This window comes from Tachypleus tridentatus, chromosome 6 (assembly GCF_004210375.1).
Source record: "Tachypleus tridentatus isolate NWPU-2018 chromosome 6, ASM421037v1, whole genome shotgun sequence".
Classification (NCBI taxonomy): Eukaryota; Metazoa; Arthropoda; class Merostomata; order Xiphosura; family Limulidae; genus Tachypleus; species Tachypleus tridentatus.
Window position 1 is genome coordinate 62839011 of NC_134830.1, and position 13177 is coordinate 62852187.

Below are 13177 nucleotides of genomic sequence, written 5' to 3' on the forward strand. Positions count from 1 at the left end.
GATTAAATCTAATGCACACATTTTTATATACGTAGGTTAAATTAGGTGCATGTGAATAAAAATATTAAATATGTTTCGAGTTGCAATGTGTAAGTTAAGAAGAGTATGAGTGAATAAAAACTTCTACAGTTAACGTTCTTTATAACATTTTTTAGGCCTAATGGTTATTCCTATGTTCCACCATTTTTCGTCGTTTAAACTGTAAATTTTGAGGCATTACGCTATAAATAACATTTCACAGATTTTTTTGTCTTTCATCACTTATCCTAGCTGATTATTTCAGGTACTAAACGAAAACATTATTGGGTACTGACTTATGGGGGACAAAAGATAGGCATGAAATACTAATTTTTACACGCTTTTTATTTCTAACCACTATAAAAACAGCTAGAAGGAATGTGGAAGACTAAGACATCAGAGATTAGTTTTGAGGACTTTAATGAGCTTCAACTTCATATTGAAAGAAAAGAAAAAGAAAACGACGTTTCGGATTCTAAATTGAGTTTCCTATTCTTTCTACAGGTAGTTGCGATCATTAAAGTCTTTAGACCTTCTAGGCCTGATATGGCCAGGTGGTTAGGGCGCTCGACTCATAATGTGAGGGTCGCGGGTTAGAATCCCCGTCACATCAAACATGTTTGCCCTTTCAGCCATGGGTGTGCTATAATGTGACTGTCAATATCGCTATTTGTTGGTGAAAGGGTAGTCCAAGAGTTGGCAATAGGTGGTGATGACTAGCTGCCTTCCCTCTTGTCTTACACTGCTAAATTAGGACGGCTAGCGCAGATAGCTCTCGTATAGCTTTGTGCAAAATTTCAAAAACAAACGAACAAAGAAACATCAAACCTCGTATGTTTTTACTACAAAATGTAGGCAAGATAAACAAGCAATTAAATAGTATTAGAGAAACAGTATATTTTTATTGCTCGACTGTGCTGGAAGTCAGCTTCAAAATGATTGTGAAAAGACAAATTATTGTGAGATGCAAATTGTTGATTAAAATATAAATAACACAGGCCTGCAATGGTTTTGTTGTTTTAAGCATTTTACATGTTTTACAGTAATTCCTCTACGCTGAATGCGAAAATGATATCAATTATTCTCCATCACGTGCAGATTTTTTAAAAACCTCTTATGTTCTTTTACATAAGTGAATCATTTTCATTCAAATCGGGTCACATTTTGTTATGCTTAAAATCTTTACAATTAGGGCTGTAGATTTCTCTAGCCTAATTGCGAGAGTCTTATCGATCGTTCTAGACCCCACGAAAAACACACCGTTAGTATACAAACGGTTAACAGGCCACATGACATGTTATTTCCGTGTAGCTTTTACGTGCACTTTGACATTATTTGTTGGACGCTATGGCAACAAGGATATTCTGTTATATTTGTAGTAAACGTGCTATACATTTCATTTAAGTAAGAGTTTTTCTTCCCATTTTTTTAAAAACCTTAGTTGATAAAAATAAAAATAAATATCATTTTCTAAAACTACGCAGCTGAATTATGGAGAAATCCGTTATTGAAACCAAAACAAGTTTTATGAAGTTTAAGTTCGCAGACCTGTGTAATAAAGTGAGTTAATTGGACTTGGTTCTTCATTCATACAGTATATCTTTAATTGTACATTAAATTATTAATATATGAGCAGAAATGGGAGCGACTTATTATCTGACTTTCTGGATACAATTATGTTTTTTGTTTAAAAGGATAACAAACGTACTACCTGCTATCGCACAATAAACCATTGTCAGCTGTAAAACCTAGTTTTCAGTAACATTAGTATAACTAGATGATGAGGTACGATACGTAAGTTTCATTACTTATGTATTTCTGAATTATTAATAAGTTTTTCGTCTATATTTCAATTAGTAACTTAAAAGTGATAATGTGAGACATTATCCAATACAGGTAAATATATATATGTAAAAATATATGTATATCCTTTTATATAGATTTCAGTATTGATGTTTTTATATCCATCGTATCCAAAACTTTCTTTAGGTTCTTTTGATACTATTTGAAATGTAAGAAAGGAAACAGCCTTGGAAACTTTTGTTCACTAATGACGTAACACAAAGTTACTTGAGAGTGGACGTCGACAGTTGTAGAGCACATCCAGTCACTCTCTTGTGCCGTAAATTTCGAGCTTTTTTGGTTTTCTGTAATGAAAGAAGAGCCTGGCTTTCTCCTAGTCATAGTTTTTCAGCCTTATTAATGCAGTTGTTGATGACATTTTGAGTACCATAAAAAGAAGAGACTGGCGTTCATTAACAGCAGGCTGAATATGACATAACGTATATTGCTAATAGCAGAGGGAAGACTGTTATCCATTTAATTAACACCTTGCATTATAAACTTCGAGATGAAGGAGGAGGCTCGGCATGGCCAGGTGGTTAAGGCACTCGACTCGTAATCCGAGGATCGTGGGTTCGAATCCCTATCACACATAATATACTTTGCTCCTTAGCCGTGGGGGCGTTATAATGTGACGGTAAATCCTACTATTCGTTGGTAAAAAAGTAGCCCAATAGTTGGTGGTGGATGGTGATGACTAGCTGCCTTCCCTCTAGTCTTACACTGCTAAATTAGGAACGGCTGGCGCAGATAGCCCTCGTGTAGCTTTGCGCGAAATTAAAAAAACACCAAACCAAACGAAGGAGGGGTTTGAGGAAGACGACAAAATAATGTGCTTGTCACAAAGCAGAAGTCATGGTTGCTGTTTCATTGAGCCGGAATTGGCCTAATGGTTAGCGCGCTTTTCTGTGGACTCGAGTATCCCAAATTCGCGTCCCTTTACAGCAGGAAAAATTACAATTGGTACTTGGAGGGCAGTGAAAATTACATCCTACTATTCTGTCAGTGTAATTAAAGAGTTTACGGACTATCAGTTTGAAATTATGGAAACCTAGCACAAATAGCCGTTGCGCGAATATCCAAAACAAACAAACCGTTTCATAGTGAACACAAAACGGGTATAATTTTCAGAGAGGAATTACATAAATAGTAAACACAGAACAAATCAGAGGCGATGCACCCATTAAATAAATATTTGTGGGTAGTTCAATATTGCAATATATGTATATAAAAGCTGAGGTGCTCACTCTCTGTCCGTGTTATGAACTTAAAAATATTTTTGGTTGAATGCTATGATAAATAAAATAAAAATCTTAACTTTCACACAATTTATTTATAAAATAACATGTTATTACAGTATTAATCATTACCTTACCAAATTATTAGTATAACCTTTAATAAATCACTGTGTATATGTTTAAGACATGGTATGCACTGTGCAGTTACCGTTGTGACTTTGTAAGAAGAGGTACTGACTATGTAGTGGCGGTAGGTGTGCATTCTGTTACCCGCTTTCAAAACTCACCTCTTAATATAACCTTTAAAAATGTTTCACGTTATTAACTAATTGACAGTTATTGGCTTTACAAATGTCTTTTTGGATGAAGTTGATAGGTCACAGGTCCAAGTAGGAAGTGGGTATAATTCAAGAAAGGACTCTTCGTATCATTCTTATGGTGGCTGCTGGAGTAGAAATGTCTGCTGAGTTTATGTACTATTATAATAGTGACAGCCATTTTTATTGCATATTTCCATAGAGAGTGCAAGTGCACTTACTTACAAGGGTACGTTTTCGGATTTACAATGCTAAAATAAGGGGTTCGATTCCCTTTGGTGGCTACAGCAGATAGCCCAATGTGTGGCTTTACTATGAGAAACACACACACACTCTGAGATATATAAAACTTTTGTATGTTATGTTACACAAAATTTATCGGCGGGCTCAGAAGATAGCCCGATGTGGCTTTGCTACAAGAAAACACACAGAAAATTTAATACATATGTATAAATTTTGTTACGTATATATATTTATAATAATTTTCTCATAGTGTAAGGACGTTGCATCATCTATAAATGTTATTAAAGTAAACCTAGGTCAAATATAATACATGGTAACTTACAGCAGCAATGGGGTGAATTGGATGTAAGCCCCTCATTAACATGGCCCTTGTTTCAAATTATCATCCCATAAAGTTTGATTGAAACTGGCCCACCAACGTAAGAGTAGTTAAATAACGGACAGACAAACAGACATATGTACAGATATTTATGCTTTATATATATTTGACAGATACGTATATGTGTATCTGTATATATCACTCACGTATACAGGATTGTTCGAGAGGGTTTGGCCAAACCCCTTATTTTTATGATGTAAAACAGTTATGACATACCAAGACAAAATCTGATGCGCCTATTGTTCACTTCATTTAATCTTGCTATTGTAGATTCTTGTTCAGTTAAATCATTACCAAGTTATATCGATCAAGTACAAGGAATAGATGTTTGGATTAAATCCTCGCCTGAACGTGAGGGACTATTATAGGAAGACTATCAAAGAGACATTGAACATGAAACAGCTTCATCGCGTCTTCTACTATTCAATGTGTTCATTATATAGTGGGTTGAGAATTATGAAGACAGGGAAGCCTCTATTTATATCATCCATTCGTACTTCACATGTGTGAAATTATTGTGTGTAGAGATGATAACTTTGAAATGTAATGACAGCCGGGCTGTTGAAGATAAGAAAAATGCTATGGCTTACTAAATATACTGGCATCCTTTGAATTCATTTTTTGTTTAAGATCTTTACAGTGTTCACTTTACTATTCGAAAGAAACTTCTGTAAATCTACAAGGTCCAAACCAAAACATTGTTTATGGTGTTTCCCTAATAGAACAATGCTGTATAGAACCAACTTCACAAAGTTGGTCCTCCTCTGGAACAGCAATAAATCTAGAGATTTACAACGCTAAAATCAGTGGTTCGATCCCTACATTGAACCAGCAGATAACCTAATGTGGTTTTGCTATAAGAAAAACACACATATAAAAGTGAACGTAAATGAGTCTTCACATCATATCTTCAAGCACAGCAGTAATATTGCAAACAAACGTAATATTCATGTTAACATGCCACGAGTTAGTTAACAACAAGACCAACATATAAATGTAGAATGTATTTCCGTGGAGGATTACTTTAATAAAACAGTAACCTCTCCTTTTGTTGACCACATTATCACTGATCTATCTTCCAGATTTGATGCACATTTAAAGCAAGCAGAATTATTCTAGAAACTTATAATCATAACTCACGCAAGAGTTTTCTATCTTTTATATCTGACAGGCTATAGATTTTGTATTAGTATTTTGATGAAGAACGTAATTGATGAAGGGCAATATGGTTTTCTATGTCTCTCCAGGGCAGAGTCCGAATACTGGTTGACTGCTTATAAGCGTGCTTAAGTGTACCAAATATCTTTAAGTTAGGGAAAATCTGTGCCACACTACCGTTAAATTTATGTTCATGTGAACTTTCGGCATCTATCTCCGCCAGTTGTACACAAACGGAAGAAAGATTGAGTGATCTAACTTTAATACATAATCGTTATGACACTTCTATCAACACATGAACTTCATGTAAGTTATGCTACATGTTATTTCAGTTGCACTATTGAATACATGTACGTATATAACAGCCAATGTTTGGAATAGGTAATAAATTACTGATGTAAACAGTTACTTAAATTAACAATATAAGTTAATAATTAATTAAAAACTCCACAGTGCAATATTCACAGTATTCCCCATGCAGTGTTGGAACAAAATAATGATTCACTGACTTTTCATTGGATGTTTGTGGATTTTATGTGAACAGGCATGCAACTGTTTAAGTTATATTTCATGAATTTCTGGACTGGAAGCTATGGATGATTTCATCAGATTTCTGCTGAGAATGATATGACTGATTTTGTTTTCTATTGTGACACTGTCTGAATGATTGAGTGATAATCAATCATTGTATAAGTTATTAATACCTGACTGTGATCTGGTGCGGTTCCTTTTAATCTAATAAGGGCAGAGCAATCCCACCAATAATATTTATACTGTCTACTCACTTTTTTAACTTTGTCATAATTACTTCCAATACTATATAAGTTTAAAGGTTAGTTCTCACTTACTTATTTGGTCAAACACTCATTTGTCAAACTTCATTAGTTATTATCGTGTTTAAACTGATTTTACTGATCGTTGTATAAGTTTTGCACATTAATAGTTATGTAGAGACAAGAGCTGATTTTGGTTGCTTTTTAAAACTTATCTAGAATGCATTACAAATACTCTTGATATAACACTTAAGGAACGAAGGATGAAGTCTTCAACTTCAAGCATGTGTATTGAAATATATGTATATATTTGTTTTAAATTGAAATTGTAGTAACGGGTGCAACAAAAAGTAAGGAAACAGGGTAGTAATGGGCATGTTTAATAAAACATCTTCTGTACAGCGTCACAAGAGGCATATTCAACACGTTTTTGTTTTTTTCTATTTCATATGCAATAAATTAGATGGAGTAAACTTATGAAACTAAGTTACGCTTATCATACAATGACTAGAGGTTTCTATGAATCTAGTTACTGGAGGCAATATTTATACTATAAAATCTGTTCATATGACATGAGAAGAAACGAATGGACCCATAACTTGTATGTTGTTTTCTTTACAACTTGTCGCTCATTTTGCAATTGCATGAAAGGCAACATGATTTAAAACGTTAGCTATATAAATGGATTAGTTTACAAAGATACAAAGTTCTAAGACTTTTCTGTATATCCACATAATAAATTTTTACTGCCTATACAAATGTAGAAGAATTATAGACAAACTTTTGCAAGTAATCATAAGTTATATAATATGGACCGAATGATGAACACGAACCCTCTGGGGTTGTACAGAGGAAGTTTTACTACACCATGCTCATTACTACCCTGTTTCCTTAATTTTTGGTGCGGTATAGGAAAACATCAGCAGTAGCACATGGTCCCTATTCTGTTGTTCTCTTTAATACACTTATAGTTATAGTAATTCAACAATGTTAGTCATGCTGAGAAATTTGGAGTTTTTTTGTTGTTGTTGTTTTTTTATCTGCTCTGTTGACTTTCTCAAGTGGTTCTATAACTTGTAATTTTGTATGTGATGTATTTATCACCTAAGGTTGTTTCTCGAATAATTTTGAAGATTTATTATTTGGTTGTTAAAGCTGTATATGGATAAATAGTTTATTATGCATGCACCGTGTATCTGACCAATACATACCACCGTACTTATGATACCAGTTTTGCTTACAAAGTTATTTTGTGGCATTATTATTTCTTTATATTAAGTATTTGGTCACAATGTATATCACGCGTCATTTGTTTGTTTCATAATAAAGCCACACTGGATTTTCTACTGTCTCTATAACGGGGAATCGAGCCCCGGGTTTTATCATTTTAAGTCCATAGGCTTACAACTGTTCTTCCGGCTGATAATGCCGAGTGTGCATGACTGTTAATTTGTTGTTAAGCGCGCAGCGATACAGTGTGGTTTATCTGTGTATGATAAACCAAACTGTTCGAAAATACCATAGGTGATTTCAATGAAAAAAAAATGGCTTTTGGAAAGGCGCAAATATAGGTGTCTCTTAAAGTGAAATAAAATTTAAATTATTTGATTGTATATCATTGTACTAAGATATAAGAACTAAATACAAAAACATATTTCTTGTAATAGACATGAGAACCTGTAAAAAGTGAACATTAAAATACACTTATTACAAGGTTTTGCTTACTACACATCTCAATAGAGATTTCTTCTCGAACACTGAATAGTTATTTCTCTTATCAGGACAATAGAGTACATAAAACTGATCTATAAGTTCCAACCACAACGTTATTATTATTTGTTTAAGTGCATGCGAAATCTTCAGTTACAGAGTGAATAATAATACTAACGGTTCACTCTACCATAATTCAAACCGGTTTTGAGATTGACAGTTGAATGACTTTCTGATAAATGACTTTCAAATACATTTTTATTGATATTTTTGGATATTATAAGGAAAGAGGAACTGTGATATTTAGTACAGATGACACTTTCTGGGAAATATTTGGATTAAAAGAATGTCTTTTAGCGTTAAAAGTAAGTAAATTTTAACTCTTAAAAACTCGTGTTTTATCAGTGAATGGGTTCGTGACATGTCTTTCAATATTTGTGTAACATGTTTTAGAGTTAGAAGAATATTTGTTTTATTATGTTCTTGAATTAATTAATATTTTACATTCTACTGCAATTCCAACAGTGCTTAGATGTATTCCCACTTTCCATTCTTCTATTAATTAAAAGTCGAAATTCATTTATTTATTTATCTGTTTTTCTGATGTTAGTAACAACGTTTTTCTATTTTTATATCACCTCTAAACTGATATTCTGGCAGATAAAGCAAATTTAATATTACCTGTTTGTAGTTTAGAAAGGTGAGTATATCCTGTTCGCGAATATATTTCACCATTTATGCACACTTTTAGTTTTGTGTGTAGTTTTGGCAATAGAACATCGATTAAGGAGTGTAGGTAAAATCATTAGGCTTTAACTACCCTTTGTTTCCTGTTATCTCCCTTGGGGGTCACATGCGAGTACTCATGGGAAAGACTTGTATAGTAAAACACATTATACAAAAGTGGACAGTGATATTTCCCATTGGTATGTCAAGTAATAACTTAAGGTCATAACCGCCCTTATTTTACTATCGGAATGATCAACACTGACGTGAGTGATGCATGCACATTGAGAAGTATGACATAACAAAATGTTTGATATGACGCCCTGTTCTCTTTGGCTGGGACAAGTCAAGTTAAAAGCAGGAACAAATAACAAGTAAATTTTTGAATCGTTATTAACAGACAAACAAACAATTGTTTTTCACTTTGTTTTTATATTATGTTTGTTCTCTCTCTTTAAACTGTAAATGGGAGAGTTGAGGTTAAACTCTGTGATAAACCTTTCTTGATATACCTTAAGTTATTGCGATTACTGCCTTTATCTCTCAGGTTATCAGTGCATTTGAGAATACTACTGTACTGATCTCCTTTGGAACATCGTTAACGATGCTGTATTAATAATATACTGCTCAAGCAATTAAAGGAACAAGTATATATTTCAGTGTATTTTTGTCATAACTATGTTTATGTATGAAAAACATATCCGTTCGTCTACAAGTGTATTTTTTAAGCTTGCGAGTGAAGTTTGAAGCAACTCAAACGAAACTCACCTCACTCAAGAAGAATACAACTCAAGGTACCCTATATAAGGCTGTTACGTGAAACTATGCATTCCTCATTAATTCTCGAAACAAACACCAGCATGGATCTTTCTCGACTCGCTTTGTTAGTGTGTACATTAATATTGCGTATCCAAGCAGTCAGGCGCCATCTGACAGAGAACGAGGTGGCCAGGGCGGTCCAGATGCTGGAGGATATCCAGACCCAAAGGACGGTGGCATAGTGCGTCGCTGTGTTACCAAGCGTGATCAATCGACTTTGGCGACGCTACCAGGAGACGAACTCTTATGGCAGGAGACCAGGTAAAGGCAGTCATCGCTGTACAACAGCCAGAGAAGACCGCTACATCGTGACTTCTGATGCTACGGCTTGGTCACTGCAAAATGACCTTCAGCACTCCACTGAAACCCGTGTGTCTACCCAAACAGTTCGCAGTCGTCTGCACGAAGGAAGCCTTATGGCTAGACGGCCTGCAAGAGGCGTTATTCTGACAGCGTAATACCGTGCAGCAAGGTTCGAGTTTGCTCGTCAGCATCTGGACGGGGAACTTCTTCAATGGGCTACCGTCCTGTGGGCAGGTTCACTGTGTTTCGTGATGGTAGGAGTGTGAGAGTGTGGAGACGCCGATTTTCCGCCTGTAACATTATACAAGTCGACGTTCATGGAGGAGGTTCTGTAATGGTCCAGGCAGACATATACTTTGGTGACCGCACGGACCTACTCGTACACGACAGGGGTGCTCTGAAGGCACGATCTTATAGAGAAGAAATACTGGAACCTATTGTGAGGCCTTTTTCCGGTGCTGTCGGCGATGGGTTCATTTTTATGCAGGTTAACGCACAAGCTCACGTCGCGAGAATGTGCATGGACTTCCTTGCCGAGGAAGGAACAGAGACTTTTAAGTGACCAGCCAGATCTCCAGATTTTAATCCCATTGAACATTGTTGGAATGTGTTGTCGAGGCGTGTTAGTGAACGCCAACACCCTCTTCAGAATATACAGGAACTCCGACAAGTCCTGGTGGACGAGTGAGCTGCCATACCCCAAGATAACATCGATAGACTGATTCGAAGTGTGCCATATCAGTGTCAGGAGTGTGTCACAGCCCGTGGAGGTCATACTAGATAGTGAATGTTTCAAACATTTCTTGAATAAATGCATGTATACTGTTTAAAGTATTGTTTCATATGGGATATAAGTTTTAGTGATTTTGTTCATTTTTTAAAAAAAATATTTTTCCATGTTTTACCGTTCATCACACATTAAAAAATGGATACAGATGGAACTGAAATTAGGCAAATTAGTTAAAAACTAAAAATGTTATCACATATGGAACACTGAGATAAAATATATAAGAAAACTTGCTTGTTCCTTTAAATTTTATGAGCAGTTTAATAGCGACTTGTATTGGATTTATGATTTTAAGAAGTGTTACACCAACGTATATACATGTACAAACACAATTTGAAATAAATCCCTTACTTCTTACACCTGGCCCGGCATGGTCAGGTGGGTAAGAGCGTTAGACTCTTAATCTGAGGGTCGCAGGTTCGAATCCTCGTCGCGCTAAACATAATCTCCCTTTCAGCCGTGGGTACGTTATAAAGTGACGGCCAATCCCACTTTTCGTTGGTAAAAGAGTAGTTCAAGAGTTGGCGGTGGGTGGTGATAACTAGTTACCTTCCCTCTGGTCTTACACTGTTAAATTAGGGACGGCTAGCGCAGATAGCCCTCGAGTAGCTTTGTGCGAAAGTCAAAAACAAAAAACAAACTTCTTATACTTTCGAAAGATTGGTTGTATAACCTCAAAAGTCATCAAGTGAGTTCACAAATTATCCAGAATAGTAACTAAACTCTTCAGGCACTCATTTGTTGCATCCGATAAAGATTTCCACCAAATGTTCAACATTTAATTTTAAACATTTCATAATTTTCCAGATCGCATATGTAACCCTGAATACATAAAAATATACTCGTTTATTTATCTATGGTTAAATATGGAATATTAATTTGCTTATTTGTAGCAAAGCGAAAAGCTACACAATGGGCTATCGTTACTACGACGACGAAGGGTATCGAAACCCTGTTTTTAACGTTATGTTAAATATATCTATAGATATATAAAAGATATAAGATATAAAAGACATATCTATATATATTCAAAAATGTTACAAATATACATAGGCTTTCATAGTGTGTCCTAACTTTTGCACATGACTGAATATGACAAATAGTGACACTGATTCAGAGCCGTGAAGGCCCGGCATGGCCAGGCGGTTAAGGCGCTCGACTCGTAATCCGAGGGTCGCGGATTCGAATCCCCGTCACACCAAATATGCTCGCCCTTTCAGCCGTGGGGACGTTATAATGTGACGGTCAATCCTACTATTCGTTGGTAAAAGAGTATCCCAAGAGTTGGCGGTGAGGAGGGAGATGTGATTACTAGTTGCCTTCTTTCCAGTCTTTCACTGCTAAATTAGGGACGGCTAGGACAGATAGCCCTCGTGTAGCTTCAATGAAATTCAAAACAAAACAAAGCAGTGAAAAAAATAGTTAATGTGTTCGTGTGAATAAAATTCTTTGTTTTAAGTATAATTTAAATTTTTGCATGGCTTCCGATTAATGAAAAGACGGGTCTTTTAAAAATCTGGTTTAGCCTCGAGAAAGAGGTCAAAACAAAATGTAAAATAGCTTTACAACTTTTTCACATTCCCCAAGAATTCCTGAGGAAATTACTTTGGTAGCTCAGAATTCATAGATCGTTTCTAGCAGCAACCACTACCAATGCAGTGTTATTTTTTCTCGTCTTGCTAACTAGAGCAGTCTACTGTGCAGTAAGATAACTGCCAACGTATAGATAACTTTGGCTTTATCATGGTTATTAAACCTCAATCAAAATTGAAGATACACGAGCTGAATCGCATTGCAATCTCAAGCTAATTTTTCCAGCATTTTGTAAATAAAAAAGGTGCTCTTTCGTCATAGTTGTTTCTTTGTTTGCTACCGATACTTTTTCAAAGAATATCTGTGCTGGTGTCCTTAATTTTGAAACTGAAGAAAAGGCACTCACTGCTAGTGTTTGAGCTACTGTAATTGAACAGTGACGGTTGATCGGTTCTCTTATTATAAACCCACAGTCACAATGTAGGCCTGGCATTGCCAGATGGTTAAGGCATTGGACTCATAATTTGAGGGTCGCGGGTTCGAATCAGTCACGCCAAATATGATCGCCCTTTCAGCCATGGGGGCGTTATAAAGTCACGGTCAATCCCACCATTCGTTGGTAAAAGAGTAGCCCAAGAGTTGGCGATTGGTGGTGATGACTAGATGTCTTCCCTCTAGTCTTACATTGCTAAATTATGGACAGTTAGCGCAGATAGCCCTCATGTAGCTTTACGCGAAATTAAAAACAAGCCAAACCAGTCACAAAGTGACAATCAATATATGTGAGTGTGTGTGTTTTGCGATAATGTCATGCAGACCTCAAACAATTATATCCATAAACTGGAATACTAGCCACTAGACCAAGTCTTGTCCTTATTACCGTACTGTTATAGAAAATTAAATTACTAAATAGTCGTTGGTATTTTATACTGCTTGTATATATACGTACGCAGTACCATTAAGTACGGTAGTTCTAAATATTAGGTATTGTGATGAAACATAAACAGCGGCCAAAAATTCGCCCTTTTAAACCACTACCTTTCACATGTCTGAACATTAACACTGGCTATTTCACAGCCAATGAGCAAATGTGAAGCTTATATAGCAGCCTGAATCGCTATATACGTGTTTGCGAAGTGAATCAAAATTTCACTCTTTTATCGAACTTTTGTCTAAGTAAGGAATTAAGTGACTTTTTCAGACAAGCGTAAAGAAGAAATGACGAATCTTATTGCTATTATTTCTTCACAGAAGTCTTCTGTTTGGGGCCCAAATGACTTATTACTTTTACCGAAATGGGTACTAGTGTACGTATAAATATGTGTATATAC

General features: G+C 35.6%; 1 protein-coding gene across 9 annotated transcripts in view; it reads left to right on the top strand.

Moving 5' to 3' along the window:
* LOC143252676 (potassium voltage-gated channel subfamily KQT member 1-like) overlaps window positions 1-13177 on the top strand; it is a 286359-nt gene that overhangs the window by 214578 nt on the left and 58604 nt on the right. The gene's annotated exons all lie outside the window — the stretch shown is intronic.